Source organism: Bos javanicus, chromosome 15 (assembly GCF_032452875.1).
Source record: "Bos javanicus breed banteng chromosome 15, ARS-OSU_banteng_1.0, whole genome shotgun sequence".
In the NCBI taxonomy this organism is placed as follows: domain Eukaryota; kingdom Metazoa; phylum Chordata; class Mammalia; order Artiodactyla; family Bovidae; genus Bos; species Bos javanicus.
The window spans coordinates 57,366,613-57,384,268 of record NC_083882.1 but is presented as its reverse complement, the minus strand read 5'-3'; the positions used below and the strand labels follow the sequence as shown (position 1 = coordinate 57,384,268).

The 17,656-nt window shown below is 37.9% G+C and overlaps 1 protein-coding gene across 7 annotated transcripts in view; it reads right to left on the bottom strand.

Annotated features, from left to right (window-relative positions):
• The window catches only part of ANO3 (anoctamin 3), a 446,396-nt gene that overhangs the window by 167,623 nt on the left and 261,117 nt on the right, over positions 1–17,656 (bottom strand). The window contains exon 1 of one of the 7 annotated variants that reach the window (XM_061380970.1): positions 14,355–16,089. The exons of 5 other annotated variants lie outside the window; for them this stretch is intronic. The gene's annotated coding sequence lies outside the window, so the exon portion shown is untranslated. Of the gene's footprint in view, positions 1–5,109; positions 5,329–14,354; positions 16,090–17,656 lie in introns of those variants that run through there. One more of the 7 variants, XM_061380971.1, reaches the window with a different exon arrangement.

Sequence of the window (17,656 nt, the reverse complement as noted above, 5' to 3'; positions counted from 1 at the left end):
TTGGAGTTTTGAGGGTGGGAAGGGAAGAAGGAAATGCCCCGAGGAGGCAGGTGGCAGTGCCGTGGGCATCTGACGTTCAGCCAGTGAGTGACAGTCCCTGCGGGCTGCAAACAAGAAGAAGGAAAGGAGGTCAGAACAGAAGATGTCTGAATTTTAAAGACTGGTGTTACTGATCTCAGGTCTAGAGATGGATAAGCTCCTATCATTTTTAATAGGGAAAAACTACATCTCTTTTTAATGGCAGCAGTATGCTAAAGTTAGCAAAAACTTACAGATAATTTATCACTTAAAAAAGTAAAAATTAAAACACAAGGCAGGAGTGGTCAGGACATTAATTAGCTTGGTAGGCAGGAAAAAATGGCTCTCAATTGCTGATTTACTGATGCGAATCTTTCCTAATGCACTCCCACTCCTTTTTAGAAGCTAGATACAAAGTTGTAATTCTGTAAAGCATTTGGAAAGCCATTAAAGCACTGCTTATCCTTTTTTAATTTAATTTTTAATTGGGGGATAATTACTTTACAGTATTGTGTCGGTTTCTGCCATAGATCAACATGAATCAGTCATATGTATACATATGTCCCCTCCCTCTTGAACTTGCCTCACACCTCCCTCCCCATCCCACTCCTGTAGGTTGTCACAGAGTACTCTCTTTGGGTCCCCTGCACACAGCAAATTCCCACTGGGTATCTGTTTTACATATGGTAATGTCCATGTTTCAAAGCTACTCTCTCAAATCATCCCACCCTCTCCTTTCCCCACTGTGTTCAAAACAGCATTGCTTATCTTTTAGCCAGTATTTTCTGGAACTGCCCATGGCAGTCCTTTTCGGCATGCTCCTATATGGACAATAAGAAATACGTCCTAAAAAAAAAAAAAAGATGGAAACAAATCATATCTCATGAAAGTTGCATTATTAAAACTCAGAGGTACAGCTTTCACTAACTTAAAACACATACATGCACACACACACATATCTAACATACTCAGCAACTACTTTGAACTACATGCTGAAGAAACAAAAGAGCATGTATTATTCAACAAATCTTTTTAGTGCCTACTCAGATCCAAATGGGAGAAGGCAATGGCACCCCACTCCAGTACTCTTGCCTAGAAAATCCCATGGATGGAGGAGCCTGGTGCGCTGCAGTCTATGGAGTCGCTAGAGGTCGGACACGACTGAGCGACTTCACTTTCACTTTTCACTTTCATGCATTGGAGAAGGAAATGGCAACCCACTCCAGTGTTCTTGCCTGGAGAATCCCAGGGACAGGGGAGCCTGGTGGGCTGCTCTCTCTGGGGTCGCACAGAGTCGGACACGACTGACGTGACCTAGCAGCAGCAGCAGCAGATCCAAATACTTGCTTCAGTCATTGAGGATAGAGTAGTGAACAGCAAAAGGAGAATAAAATGAGTACAAAAGTGGTCTTTTATATTCCAGTTTGCATAAAAAAATGTTTAATAAGCACCCATTACATGCTGACAAGCGTGTCTTTTTCTTAACCTTAGCATTTTTCACCCTATAGGAGTTAGTGCAGCCTAGAATTAAAGGCTCATTCTTGGGCAGTAGACAGACCTGGATTTGAATTCTGGTTCTGCCTCTCAGCTAGCTATGCGGACTTGCACATGCCAATCTCTGCATTCACTGGTTTCCTCATTCACAAAGTAGGAGACAAACATCCCCTCCAATATAGAGTTAAGTTCTCACCAACGAGTATTGATTCAGTGTTCTTCTGTCATGGTTACTATTATAGGCGTAAGTGGAAAACAGTGAACAAAACAGATATGGCCTTATAGTCCAGCCATCAGGATAAGTGGATAGCTTTATCTTAAAGTGAATAGTGGGAAGTTGATGCAGTGGACTTACTGGTATAATTATTAAATACTGGCATTTTGAATGGAGGACAGGATGACAAATACATGCCATAAGAGAAAAGTATTTTAATAAAATAAGTGGCAGGTATTAAATGACAAATGACTATCTGGAAAATAATAAGCATTTTAAATTATATGCTGTCCTAGAAGCTAAATATGGGAAGCTACCATAGCAGACGGTGCTGACTAAAGGCAGCTTTACCAATAAGAAAGGTTTTCCTAACCAGACAATAAGTAAAAAAGATCAGATAATCACATAACCATTTAGGCAAAGGCACCTATGAATATTCTTGAAGTGTAACAGCAGCATTGAGATAGAGCAAAATATATACATATCTCAGCTCCCTAATTCATTAATAAGACACTAATGGTTAATCTCATCCTAATGCCTTGAGAGAACCCCAATTTTATTAAACACAATTCTAATTCTAGATAACTAAGTTTTTCCTATGATATGGTGCAAGTTCCAGGGTCCAGGGCCTACATTCAATACATTTCTCCTTATCTACATTGGCACAGGAAACTCTAAACAACAGAGGAACTCTTGTCTTTGCAAAGGAAAGAAAGAAACTGTACTTGCTCAGCTGTGTCTAACTCATTGCAACCCCATGGACTGTAGCCCACCAGGCTTCTCTGTCCATGGAATTCTCTAGGCAAGAATACTGGAGTGAATTGCCATTTCCTTCTCCAGGGGATCTTCTACACCCAGGGATCGAACCTGGGTCTCCGCATTGCAGGCAGATTCCTTACCATCTGAGCCACAGGGAAGCAGACAATGTCTTTGTAATGACTGATTCCAACATGACATTCTTTGATTTTGGCTTTAAACAATATTTAGAGGAGATATTAAATTGTACTTATGAACACATTAAATATCCTTAGTACAAATTGTTGTTCTGTTGTTCAGTCGCCCAGTTGTGTATGACTCTGTGACCCCGTGGATTGCAACACACCAGGCTTCCCTGTCCTTCACCGTCTCCTGAAATTTGCCCAAGTTCATGTCCATTCCATCAGTGATGCCATCCAGCCACCTCATCTTCTGATGCCCTCTTCTCCTTCTGCCCTCATTCCTAGCGTCAGGGACTTTCCCAATGAGTCAGCTGTTCACATCAGATGACAAAATACTGGAGTTCCAATTTCAGGATCAGTCCTTCCAATGAGTATTCAGGGTTGATTCCCCTTAATATTGACTGGTTCGATCTCTTTGATGTCCAAGGGACTCTCCGTCTTCTCCAGCACCATAGTTCAAAGGCATCAATTATTTGGGGTTCTGCCTTCTTTATCAGAGAAGGCAATGGCACCCCACTCCAGTACTCTTGCCTGGAAAATCCCATGGATGGAGGAGCCTGGTGGGCCCCAGTCCATGGGGTCGCTAAGAGTCGGACAAGACTCAGCGACTTCACTTTAACTTTTCACTTTCCTGCACTGGAGAAGGCAATGGCAACCCACTCCAGTGTTCTTGCCTGGAGAATCCCAGGGATGGGGGAGCCTTGTGGGCTGCCGTCTATGGGGTCGCACAGAGTCAGACACGACTGAAGCAGCTTAGCAGCAGCAGCTTCTTTATGGTCCAGCTGTCACAACCAAACGTGACCACTGGGAAGACCACAGCCTTGACTATACAGACCTTTGTCAGCAAAATAATGTCTCTACTTTTCAGCACACTGTCTAGGTTTGTCATAGCTTTCCTGCCAAGAAGCAAACATCTTCTGATTTACCATCTGCAGTGATTTTAGAGCCCAAGAAGAGGAAATCTGTCACTACTTCCACCTTTTCTCCTTCTATTTGCCATTAAGTAACGAGTCAGATGTCATGATCTTAGCTTTTTAGTATTTAAAGTTGGCTCTTTCACTCTCCTTCTTCACAAGTGGTACAACTTACCACTTAATAAATAATGTACAGGTAATTAAATGTTTCAGTTTTGAGTTTTTTATAATTTGGGGTTTTTTTAAACTTCAGAAAATTGTAAATAATAGGGTTTCTCTAAATCTAATGATGTTTGGTAGAAGACAGAAGTGACAGTGGAGGTGGGGGCTATGTGGGAAGAGTTGGTTAAAATTCATCTGTTTCCCCTCTGAGTGTGGAGAAGGTATAGATGAATTGTGTCAACATTTTCTTATGGTTATCTTTTCATAGTCAAAAGGAAAAACAAACTGGTGACGGAGAATGAAGAACAGTTGCTTCTGTTCTGAGGCATCTTATGGTCTCCTGGTAATGAAGTCCTTTGACACACTGCCTCCGTTTTTTGTGTACCTTTCCCTACACTGAGATCTTTCCTCGCTTCTCACATGCTAGTATCGACTGAAGTGACTTAGCATGCATGCATACATTGGAGAAGGAAATGGCAACCCACTCCAGTATTCTTGCCTGGAGAATCCCAGGGACGGCGGAGCCTGGTGGACTGCCGTCTATGGGGTCGCACAGAGTCAGACGAGACTGAAGCAACTTAGCAGCAGCAGCAGCAACAGTACCTACTCACAAGAGCCAACTTTTAAATTTGGGGAAATTTTATGAACTAGCTGACCTCACTGACAGTCTGAAATAGGCCACTGGGAGCTTTGCTGCTTTTTCACCATAGAAATCAGGAAAAATAATTTTGAGCCCTTTACCACCAATGCTTGTACATGTCGACTGCAGGAAGACAGAGACCACATCTTTGTTCTTTATGACATCTCTGTGGTGCTTAGTCTAGTGTCTGCTATATTGTGGGTATAAATGAACTAGACAGATCAGACAGGAGACTTAGCAAGTCCATTCATTAATTCATTCTCAAAACTTATATATGACCTTTAAAATCATAACAGTGTCACAAAAATCCCCAGCTGTGTATGAACTCTGTTCAACCATTTCCATAATTCCCTTACAATAGAGAGGAGATGCTCAGGAACAAGTTATATGTATGGAGGAAGACAACCATTGAGAGCCCCCTGGACAGCAAGGAGGTCAAACCAGTCAATCCTAAAGTAAATCAACTCAGAATATTCATTGGAAGGACTGATGCTGAAGCTGAAGCTCCAATACTCTGGCCACCTGATGCGAAGAGCCAACTTATTGGAAAAGACCCTGATGCTGGGAAAGATTAGGGCAGGAGGAAAAGGGAAGACAGAGGATGATATGGTTAGATGGTATCACCAACTCAGTGAACACGAGTTTGAGCAAATTCCAGGAGATGGTGAAAGACAGGGAAACCAGGCGTGCTGCAGTCCATAGGGTCACAAAGAGTAGGACAGTACTTACCGACTGAACAACAGCAACAACAGGAAGGCAGGATAAATCATAAATTTTATAAAGTTTCTGTTACTTCAAGGCAGAATATCTCCTGACTGGGGGGAATGGAGCTACTCACAACAAATAAGTTTAAATAGTCTAAATAATCTGAGTTTCACACAGGCAGGGTTTTGAAGAGCTATAGTTTTGATGTTTTTTTAACCTTCTGCTCTTAAGAATCACCATGATTTAGGAATAAAGAATGCAATGGTGTGTGGGAAAACGGATTGTTGTGACTGACTTTTTGGAGACTTTAAAAGCCAAACAATTATGAGTCATGAAAGAGTCCCTGCAAATCAGGTCGGCGTCTGCAGGGCAGTGGCAACTGCATTAAGTAATGATAACAAAAAGCACACAGCATCAGAGATGATTCTTAATAACAGTATTTAACAAATGGCTAGATGATGCTATTTTTTCCACTAAAAGCCTCCCCTCTTGTCTGCCTGTTTTGACCCAGTACCACTTTAAGACCCTGTCAAACAAAGATGACAGGTCCCAAGTTCCAGGTTATATAAGAGTAGTAGTTTCTTTCATCTTTGTCCCTGCCCCAGGCTCCCTTTCTTTTTACAGATGGCTGTTTTTTATTCACTAATGAAAAAACATTTTATTTCAGTGTCAAAAATGCCAGTAGCATCTGCTAAACTCTATGATCTCATGTCAGGAAGAGAAATCCTTTGAAGGCAGGATCTTGAATGTCTCTAGTTACCAAAGGAAGAATAGCTTATCTAAGAAGGACTAAAGAAAATCTGTATCTATAAACACATAAACATTTTGAGCACCCTGGAAAGTTTGTATAGCTTTTTAAACCACTGCTTTCCAAAGCAGTGATATCACTAAGAAAAGCAGGTATAGATAATGTCAGTCCAGAAACCTCTACCTAGGAACTCTAAAAACATTCTCTTTTAACCATTTAATCCCGCTCATGATTTTGTAACAAAATATGTTTCCTTAACTACATTTGCTTTATTGATGTACATGTTTATTTTTTTTAAGGCAGTTAAATGTTTGAGACAATAAATGAAATAAACACAAAATGGAATTCAATTATATGCATATGTGAATTTTACTTAAATATATATACAGTCCTGACTATTCATTGGAAGGACTGATGCTGAAGCTGAAACCTCAATAGTTTGGCCACCTGATGTAAAGAACTGACTCATTTGAAAAGACCCTGATACTGGGAAAGGTTGAAGGTGGGAGGAGAAGGGGATATCAGAGGATGAGCTAGTTGGATGGCATCACTGACTCAATGGACATGAATTTGAGAAAGCTCCAGGAGTTGGTAATGGACAGGGAAGCCTGGCATTTTGCAGTCCATGGGATTGCAAAGAGTCGGACATGACTGAGCGACTGAACTGAACATATATGAATATATCTGAAGTCAGATTATTTCTAAGTAGGAAAGTTTACATACATGTGTGTGTGTGTATGTATGTATGTGTGTGTGTGTGTGTGTGTGTATATATATATATATATATAGGCTACCCTGGTAGCTCAGTCAGTAAAAAATCTGCCTGGAGTGCAGGAGACCTGGGTTTGATCCCTGGGTTGGGAAGATCTCCTGGAGAAGGAAATGACAACCCACTCTAGTATTCTTGCCTGGAGAATTCTATGGACAGAGGAGCCTGGTGAGCTATAATCCATGGGATAGCAAAGAGTTGGACAAGACTGAGTGACTAACACGCACATAACCTCTCTCTTGTTAAGTGGGAAAATATAAGGTAAAAAACAGACTGGTAAGTATTCTATAAAATTGATCCCAAGTCACAAGCATAATCCCCATGAAGTTCCCATGATTCATTACCACTTGTTCAGTGGTGTAGGGAGAGACTAGTTTTCCAGATTCAACATTCAAGGTCTACTTTTTTCCTTAGGTTGTAAACATGTAACACAACATTTAAGAACTTCTCATCTTGTTCTTTACTTATCTCCCTCCCCCACAAAATCCCATTTGTGGAGACAATTAATAAACAAGGTAGAAATTTGTCACTTACTGTAGAAGAAAATGAAAGATTGCATATCACACTGTGCATTAGACAAAGCTCTTCTTCTGGAGCATTTTTTCTTAGTTTCTTTTATTTCTCCTACAGTCCTAAAACCTCTAAGTACCTGCTCCTCCTCTTGGATTTTTTTTCCCTTAATCTCAATCTACCTCCCTTTCTCAGCACAGAATTAGACCACAAAAGGGATAAAGTCAACCTTGCCACTTACTATGACTGTGAATCCTTGAAACAGTGATTTGATCTTGCAAATCTTCAATTTTCCCATCAATAATAATAGGAATACTCCATATTGTTGATAAATCACTATGCACCAGCATAATTGTAAATTTCATATGAATATCCATTCATTGATTCCTTATAAATATCCTATGAAGTAGGTATCATTAACTGTTACTGCTCTCCCACCTTATGTTACAGACAGGAAATCTGAGGCAAAGAAAATGTAAACAGCTTTTCCAACACAGCATGTAAAAGGCAGCACCAAATCCAAATTCACGTGTCTTAAATTCAGGAGCTATGTTCTTAACTATTATATTGTTAAGATGCATATCTATAAAGTGATAAGAATCATACCTATTTCACATATGCTTATTATGTAGAGTCCCATGTACTCTTTAGCACATATTATTTGTTACTTTTAAGGGCATTGATTCCTTATAAATACCTTCCCAGATATTTATAAGGAATCAATGAATGGATATTCATATGAAATTTAGAATTATGTTGGTGCATAGTGAATTACTGTTACTATTTTCAATTTTTATTTTTAGTACTACTATCAAGTATATAAAAGACCAACATCCCTACACAAGAGATCCTCCAATGCCATACCTGCCCTTCAGAATCAAACTGAGGAGCCTATTACATACATTGAAATGTCTATACTGTCATTTATGTAAGGAGTTACATGTGTTGTCCAGTTAAGTGACAATATAGAGTCCATTTGTCTGAATGCTCAGTTGGTCAATTAATCCACTCCGTGCGTGGATGTGTTTTGTAAATGTGTTTTGTAAATCTGTATGACATCACAAACATTTGCATTTATGGGTATGAGGCAACAAAGGCTCATGAATAAGACTTGTTGTATAAATCCATATTGCCTCCTTACCTGTAGTCTTTCCACAGGCCCTTTCTCCCACACTCTGTGCTCTAGCTATGTGTGTCTCTTCTCTTGATCACTGCACATACATGACTAGTCTAGACCCTACTTTTGTTCATGCCCCAGCCTTCGTCTGCTCCAATGGCGCTTTTCATTTTTTCCAAGTCTGCTTCCACTTTCACAATAGTCTGCATGCTTGCTACAAAATGAAGACAAAGTTAAGGGTTGCTCAGAGGTGACTGCTGTTTCAAATTCAGAGCTCTCTTTCACTCTCTCCTCTCTCAATCCACAGATGTAGATGCAACTGTATGTGCGATGCGTACACACTTCTCTGATACATAATATGCAAGGTGGCTATGTCCTATTGCACTGTTTAATACCCAAACAGTATTCAGTTTTACAGTTCTTTCATTTATTTACCTTCCAGTGAAGAATAGGCCTATTCTTCTAGCCTATTCTAGTGAAGAATAGGCTTTCCTGATGACTCAGATGATAAAGAATCTGCCTGCAGTGCAGGAGACCCGAGTACAATCCCTGGGTTGGGAAGATCACCGGGAGAAGGGAATAGCAACCCACTACAATATTCTTGCCTGGAGAATTCCATAGACAGAGGAGCCAGTACACAACTGAGCAACTAACACTTATTGTAAATGGTAATGATTCATTGAAGAATATTTTGGCTATATTTGCTAAATTATTCTTTGGCATGATTCATCATGATTCAGTGAATATCCCTGAATATCATACATCCCTATTAACCTCTCTAATTGTTTTATTCATATAAATCCTAGAAGTAAAATTACTCAAAACTTTTATCCATTTTCAAAGATAAGCTTGATTTCCTACTTTTTCATAAACTTTATCTTAACTCTTAAGGCCACAATCATAACTCTATTCGACTGAAAGTTGTAATGTTTTCCTAATATTCTTCTTTACGTTCACTTATTTAACAAGTTTATTGTGTGTTCTTGTTATGAGGCAGGCTCTGTGCAAGGTGCTGATGTAATTACAAAGAAAAATAGACCATGATCCCCATCCTTGAGAGAGTAATTTAGTCAAGTAGACAGATAGCAAGACAAGTTAATTACAATTTGATGTGATTTGGACTATATGAGGGGTGAGCGCAAGAGCTGAGAAGAAAGATAAAGTGACTGTCTGGAGAAGGAAGGAAAAGTCTTCTCTTTAACAAATAGTGCTAAAACAAGTAGACAGTCAAATGCAAAACAGGACAAAACAACTAATCTAGATGGACTACACTCTTCACGAAAATAATTCAAAATGGATCAAAGCCTTAAATGTAAAGTATGAAACTATAAAATTGCTGGAAGGAAACCTAGATGACCTCTGAAATAGTGATGATGTTTTAGATACAACACCAAAGTCATGATCCCTGAAAGAAATAATGTATAGCTAGACCTGATTAAAATTCTGCTTTGGAAAGAGACAATATCAAGAGAATTAGAAGACAAAGCATAGACTAAGAGAAAATATTTTCAAAAGACATATCTGCTAAAGAACTGTTATCCTAAGTAAACAAAGAAATCCTAAAACTCAATATTAAAAAATCAGTTAAAAATGGCATGTGATCACTGAAAATACACCTCTTCAAAGAAGATAGTAAATAAGTATATGTGAAGATGCTCCACACTGCATGCTACCGGGGAAATGCAAATGAAAACAATAGTGAGGTGCCATTACGAATATATTAGAATAGCCAAAACCCAGTACACTAATAACAATAAATGCTGGTGAGGATGTGGAGCATCATGAATTCTCACTCATTGCTGCTGAAAATGCAAGATGGTATAGCTACTTTAGAAGACAATTCGGGGGTTTGTTATAAAACTAAACATACTCTTACTATATGATTCAGAAATTGTGTTCCCGGGTATTTTCCCAAAAGAGTTGAAAATCTATGTCCACATAAAAACCTACATGTGCGTGTTCACAGCAGCTTTATGAATAATTGCTCAAACTGGGAAGCAATCAAGACGTCCTCCAGCGGGTCAATGGATAAACTGTGGCGCAGCCAGGCAATGGAATAATATTCAGCACTAAAAGTAAGTGGGTTATACAGCTATGAAAAGACATTGGTTCAGTTCAGTTGCTCAGTCGTGTCTGACTCTTCGCGACCCCATGGACTGCTAGAGGAATCTTTAATGGATATTGCTCAGTAAAACAAAACAATCTGGAAAGGCTATATGCCGCATGATTCGCAACTATATGACATTCTGGAGAAGACAAAACTATGGGAACAACAGAAATACTAATAAAAAGAAAAGTGGTTGCTGGCAAGGGGCCAGAGTAAGGTAGAGAGAAACAGTCAGAGCACAGAGGATTTTTAGATCAGTGAAAATGCTCTGTATGTTATTATATTGATGTGTATACATCATCATACATTTATTCAACCCATAGAATGTACAATACTAAGAGTGAACCCTAAGGTAGACTGTGGACTTTGGATGATTATGAAGTATCAATGTAGGTTTATCGTTAGTGAAAAATGTACCATTCCGGTGAGTGATGCTGGTGATGCAGAAGACTATATGCATGTGTGAGGGTAGGGACATACGGAAAATCTCTGTCCCTCCCTTTTAATCCTGTTGTAAATCCAAAATTGCTCTAAATATAGTCTTTAAAAAGTGGTATGTGAAGAAGGGGAAGCAAACTCTGCAGGTAAAGGCACAGGTCATGCAAGTGGGGGAGTTACTCAAGACCCATTAGGGTGTTGGTTGTGATTGTGTTGGGAGAAACTGGTATCTAAACAGGCTGTCAAAGAACAGAAAGGACGATACTTATGCACTCTAACATTTCCATCAGAGTTGCCCTTATGTCCCTATTCTTATCTTTCCCAACTAACTACAAGCCTTTTGATGATTGGAACTATACCTTATTCATTTTGTAGCCACTGTATTTTGTATAATGCTTGGAGTGTATATATATATGTGCACACGTATACACACACCCATGACTCAGTCATTCAACCTGTGGCTGTCTTCTCAAAGTCACAGTGTTTTCTTTTTACTGATACATGTGAATTTAGAAATTCTATAATAATATGCATTTCTAGTGTATACAAAATAAAGGGAATAAAAAATCACCTCTAATCCCAGTATGATACTTGAAGACTCTTTTTACACACATGCAAGTATAATTTTGCTTTCAAACAAAATTATTTTGCTTTTTTCCCTCTTTGACATGTTCCCATGTCACTATAAGCAACATCACTGTGATTTTTTAGTAACTATCATCTCTATGGTTATACATATACATGTATTCTGATGTTGGAAACTGCCAGCACTCCTGGCTACACCACCATCATTTTCAACTGAACTGCTCTAACATCACCTTACTCTCATCACTGTTTGCCCATTCTCATGTAAAGTGATCTCAGGAAAACAGAAATCTGTTGAAAACTCTTTGAACTTAGAATGAAATCCAGACTCCCGGCGGAAGGGCCCCTGAATGGAGTGTTGCTTACCTCTCTCTCTCCTCTCATTTCAGCCGTCCTGGTGTTCAGTCTCTGTGTTCCTGCCACACAGGCTATGTATCAGTTTCTCAAACACACCAAGCTCTTTCCCATTCCAGGGCCCTCATAAGAGGCACCTCTCTGCCTGGAATACCTCTTTCTCCCACTCTTCCTTCGGCTGACTTCTCATCTTTCAGTTCTTGGCGTTAATACCTTCTGAGAGGTTAATACCTCCCTGATTGCCCTGTGTAGCCTCTTCCACTATTTAATGACCCACTTAATGACAACTTGTAAATAGTTATTTAACTTGTTAGTTTATTATCTATTTTCTGACTCCTCCATTATACATCTACAAGCTTTGCAAGGGTAGGAATTCTGCCTGTTTTATTCATCAAGAAATATCCAGACTTAGTATAAGGTCTGGCATATGGCAGGCTCTCAAAAAATAGAGTACACTGGAGATATTAAGGGAAGATGTCAGGGAATGGTTCTCAAATGTGGTACCAGTATCAGCAACATCAACATCATCTGAGAATTTTTTAGGAAAACAAATTCTCCAGCCTCAACTAGAATTATTGTTATCAGAAGCTCTGGTGTAGAGCTTTGTCACCTGTTTTTTTAACAAGCCCTACAGGTGATTTTGATGTTTCCAGCTTGACAACCACGGTTGCAAGGTATCTGTTTAGAAAAAGAAACATATTTTGTTTGAAAGTTGCCACAGCTAAAATTCCTTAGAATGTGAAATCTGAACCTCTGTGTGTGTCTATGTGCTCAATCATTTCTGACTCTTTTGCGACCTCATGAACTATAGCATGCCAGGCTTCTCTGTCCATGGGATTTCCCAGGCAAGAATAGTGGAGTGGGTTGCCATTTCCTTCTGTAATTTGAAACTTTAATATTACCAAATGTCATCTTTCATTTATTGATAAAAAAATGCTGAAAGATAATTTTTAAAAAATATTTAACCTGACAATTAGTGAAGTTTTGCTTATAATTTTGCTTTTAAGGTTATAAAATACACATAATTCTTATAAAATCAAGTAAAATTATGCAGCACATACTCTTCTCTGCAAAAAGTCCTCAAATGTAAAGCTACTTTCCTACTGATGGCTGAGTACTAATTCAGTTAAAATCAGGTATAATTATGGAAGAACATATTTCCTACTTTTCTCAAGATGGTTCATACAATGAATTATTCTGAATAATGTATCAAGCACTTGGTCTTTGAGGTGAATTTTTGCATTAGTGACTTTAGTTATTTTATTTAAGGGGAATCAGTTTTTCAACATTTGGAGTATCCTATGAAATGGAGCTGGTTCACTGAGCAACACAGTATCAGTGGAATTGCAAAGAAGATAGAAAATTAATCACTGAAGGTGGAACCTCAGATTGGATTCAAAACACTTGAATTACCTGACCTGCTATCACTGGACTAAGTGTGACTCTGAATACCATAGAATAAGATATATATCCATAGAAAGAATAAAAATTATGAAGCAAGTGTAAGTTTTCTTTGTAACAGTTAAAAAGGAACCAAAAGGAAGAGAGAAACAAAATACTGGTTGAATTTCTATGATGTAACAGGCACTATATTATACTAAGTGCTGGTTTTTAAGACTATCATATTATTCTCTTTCCACCCATTTTTATTTGCCAAAATCAAAGGTGTTCTGGGTTTTCTAATGAAATCCAAAAGCCAAACCTTTCTAAGCAGATTATGATGGGGTAGACTATGGTTTTTCTACTGGGTTCTCAATGAAATAAACATTTGTTTTTGAACATATGAGCTTTAAATATAATCTTAGTGGGAATAATTGACAGAGAATACATTTGAGCATACTTTTTCCTCCCCACTGATTTTTATATTTCATATACTATAAAATGAATCTTTTAAGTATTTATTTTTTTTAAAGAATACTTATTTACATATCAGTGATTATCTATTTTAGATGATCTAACCTTGAATGGAGATTTAGAAGTTAAACCTCTTATCTCCAAAGGGAAGGAGCTGACATTTTTAAACAAAGAAATGAAAGCCTTCAGAATGGGACAAAAAATAATTTTATCACCTTTAAATGCATGAGAAAATACAGTAGGTTGAAAAACATTTTGTTCCCTAGTTTAAAACAAAATTAATTTGATAGTTGTGTCAGTTTTTTAACATTTAATGTTACAAGACATGCTTCTTTAAATTTGGATTTTTTTCTCAGACATTCTACTTTGACTGATATTATTTACTAAAATACCTTGTATAAAAAATAATTTAAGAACATCTTAAAAAGACATCCTTTTGTAAGTGATTATACTTTATAAATATTTTGAATGAAGAACAAATTTTAGAGTAGAACTTGTGAGTACCTATTTCATTGAAACCAAAATTCAAATGCATTTAAAAATAGCCAAAACTTCAGAGAGGCAGCATCTGTTATGTGAGATAAACACTGATGCTTAAAATATATCCATTTAGATGATATAGTTCTTATTTTTAAAAATACATTTCTAGTATTTGAAAGAACAGAGACACTCATCTACTATTCTGCAATCAATGCCTATAATTCTTTGTTGGCTTCTTACATATTTTTAAGGAAACAAAAAAGTAAAATAGAATTCCTAATGTTTAAATATACTTATTTAAACATACCACAGTCAGAGTTCTGGGTTCAGCGGCATTTGGAATCCTTCATTGCTGACAACAGAGTTTCAAATGACAATCTTCTTTGAAGCACTCTTCAGCTTGACAACAGAAAGTTCTCCCTTCCACCGCCTGCTTTTTCCATTAGCTAGAGTGTTACATATTGAACGCTGCACAAAGCATTTGACTGGAGGGTTTTTAGACAACTCTTTAAATGCCTGAATCTGAATAATGATTAAAAGGGGGAAAAAGATAACACATCATCTCTTTATAAGAACTTCTGTATTTTTTAAATTACTTTATTTTAAGGGGGAGTGGTTTATTTTAAGGGGGCTGCCTTCATGTGTCATTGTTTAATAGTGTCTGCGTATGATTCATCTAAATGGCATTTAGTTATATAATGTCAGTGACATTTTGATGATTTTACTGTCAATTTTTAATGGTCTATTGCATATTCTTAGGTTATTTGAATTAGTTGGGCAGATTAACATAAAAGGTGGGAGGTATATTTCAGCCTGAATAATAGTGGTCTGACAAACAAAAACTTTTTTTATTGGTGAACTTTATTTTTATACGTAATGTTTTTTTGATAGCTGAGTGGGGCTATATATTTTTTTCCAGTTCATGTAAATGGCCACATTTTCTTTTTCACTGGAGAAAGTTAAAACAGAACCATTAGTAGTTTTTGAAAAATCCTATATCTATTACTTGACATTGTATTATATTGGCTCTGGGATGAAAATGATGAAGTGATTGTAACCTGAAAGCAACAGAAGTAATTGTTACCTTAAAAAATAAATAAATGAATGAATAAATTGAATTGAAAAATTTAGCCCATTTGTGATGAACACTGACAGGATGAAATGCAACAGAAGGTTACATTTATTTCTGTCAAGGAAACCTCCACAGGATAGCTTGTAATTGAGACTGACAAGACAGTGAACTAAGAATCAGCCACTTAATGGATATGGCCCTGAATTAATCAGCATGCTAAGAATGGATTTTCCAGTTAATCCCACATAACAGAATATTTTAATGTCACACAAGAGTTTGAAACCTTTAAACAACAAATTGAAGATTACTGTAACCCCAATGTCTACACTGTCTGTGTCATCAAGGGGTTAATAAAATCATGCAGGTCTCCATGGGATCCTCACCTGGAACCTTGAATTGCACCTTGCAAAGAAGTCAATGGTCACAAGCCAATTTTTTTTAAATTCTACAGGTTTCAGAAGTTATTTAATAAACACAAGAGTACTTAATCTTGTTGATATTTTCTTCCCTTTTCAAATAGTGATAGTGGCTCAGAATGGTCATATTCTGATGGACGCATTTGGTGGCAAGAAGGAGTCTATAGGCCAATGTGAATGGAGGCAAAGGGCATGGGGTGGTGAAGGGCTCTGAGCAGCAGAAAAGGGGTGAGTATTTCACAGTTTATTAGGATTTGAGCATAGGAACCTCAATTTTATACTTTCCTCTTAAGCAGAAAACATTGACAAAAGCACAATATCCATGGTCCCTAGGGAACATGAGAATTCCTGAGTGAGGTGAACATGTTCTCTAACCACTTGATGGACTTGTCTCACACCTCCAGAACGCTGTTCAGTACAGCACGGCGCTTAGCAGTGAGGTGGCCTCTATAGACTTCCTGCCGACTGTTTACCTAGCTTTATGATAAAAGGATACTTAGCCATTCCCAACTTCCATTTCCTCACCTCTGAAAAGCAGGTAAAAATATACCCAACTTTTTAAGAGTTGCAAGTATAAATGGATGTAGGTCATCAACAAAATCTCTGAAGGATCCTTAATAGATGTTAGCTGTTGTAATTATTTAATGTTATTTTTATTAATGTTCCAACAACCTGGAGAGCCTCAAGTTAGGAGATTAATGAAGTAGACTTGACTTCAACTGTGTTCAAATAGCATTACTTTTGATGTGATTTCACTGGCTGCCCTCGCATCTCAGCAGGTAGAGAGAAAGTTTGATGTGAGCCTATCATTGACTGACTGTATAAATATCAAGCAGAAGAATTATCTGCACCATTTAACTGGTGTGCCCACACATTAATTTATTAAATTTGCTTTCATGTCCCATAAACGTATATACAATTCTGCAGACAAGTTATCGCAGCTTTCATTTTAGAGCTAAAGTCCTCCAGGGAGGCTTAGGAGATCTCCCAAGATAAGCTAAATACTCTTGGGGACAACCAGTAAGCTGGTGATTGAGGAAGCCTGTTCTGTGTCTAATTACCAAGACATTAGTTCCGGGAGAGAGCAAACATCTATGGCATTTTGTTTGTTTTCTTGTATCGCTTATGAAATAAGACGACTTCCTAAATAGGCACATTTTCCCCACATAGTCTTTAAGGGAACAAAAAGACAACAATCCCAACAAAGCCATCCTTCACCTAAATCTACTCTCATAATTAAATGTCTCTTGATCTCCTAGACTCCAGCTCTAGACATAGCCGTAGGGGCTTTTGTGGAGGAGTGTGGCAACCCACTCCAGTGTTCTTGCCTGGAGAATCCCAGGGATAGGGGAGCCTGGTGGGCTGCCGTCTATGGGGTTGCACAGAGTCGGACACGACTGAAGTTACTTAGCAGCAGCAGCAGCAGAGTTTTGTGGAGTTTATTTTTTCCCTGGTTTACAAGGGTAGTTCCCATACTGTGTAGCAGATGGATTTGAAAACATTTAGATCACTGATTATTATGTAACACCAAGGAGTATACACATCCTCCTCTGTGGCTACTTTTGCTAGAAATAGTAAGTCTGTAACAAACTCCCTACAAATTTTTATTTTGTTGATACAAGAGTAAATTACAAACAGATTAGTCCACTCCTGGGATGTAGAGGGTTCAGTTCAGTTCAGTTCAGTCGCTCAGTCTTGTCCGACTCTTTGGGACCCCATGAATCGCAGCACACCAGGCCTCCCTGTCCATAACTACCTACTTCAGAGCAACATTTTAGGATTTTTGAAAGATATGATTAATATATGAGTATGTTATTATAGTTAACTATTAAGCTGAAGTCAGAAAAGCATAGAGTACTGAAGATAAAGAGACATGCTACAGTCCAACTCTGTTCCTGCCTAGTTCAGAGACTGGGCAAAAAACTTACCTCTTTAAATCTTATTTTCTGCATTAGTAAAATTAGACTACTACTACTACTTACTTTCATTATTATGAGAATTAGATTATATATATATGTGTATATATAGAGAGAGAGTGCACTTCTGTTTAATGACAGTTAACATATTGAAAAGCTGAAGTCCTGAATTGCTCTTATCTCACCAATATAGCAAAGTAGAAAA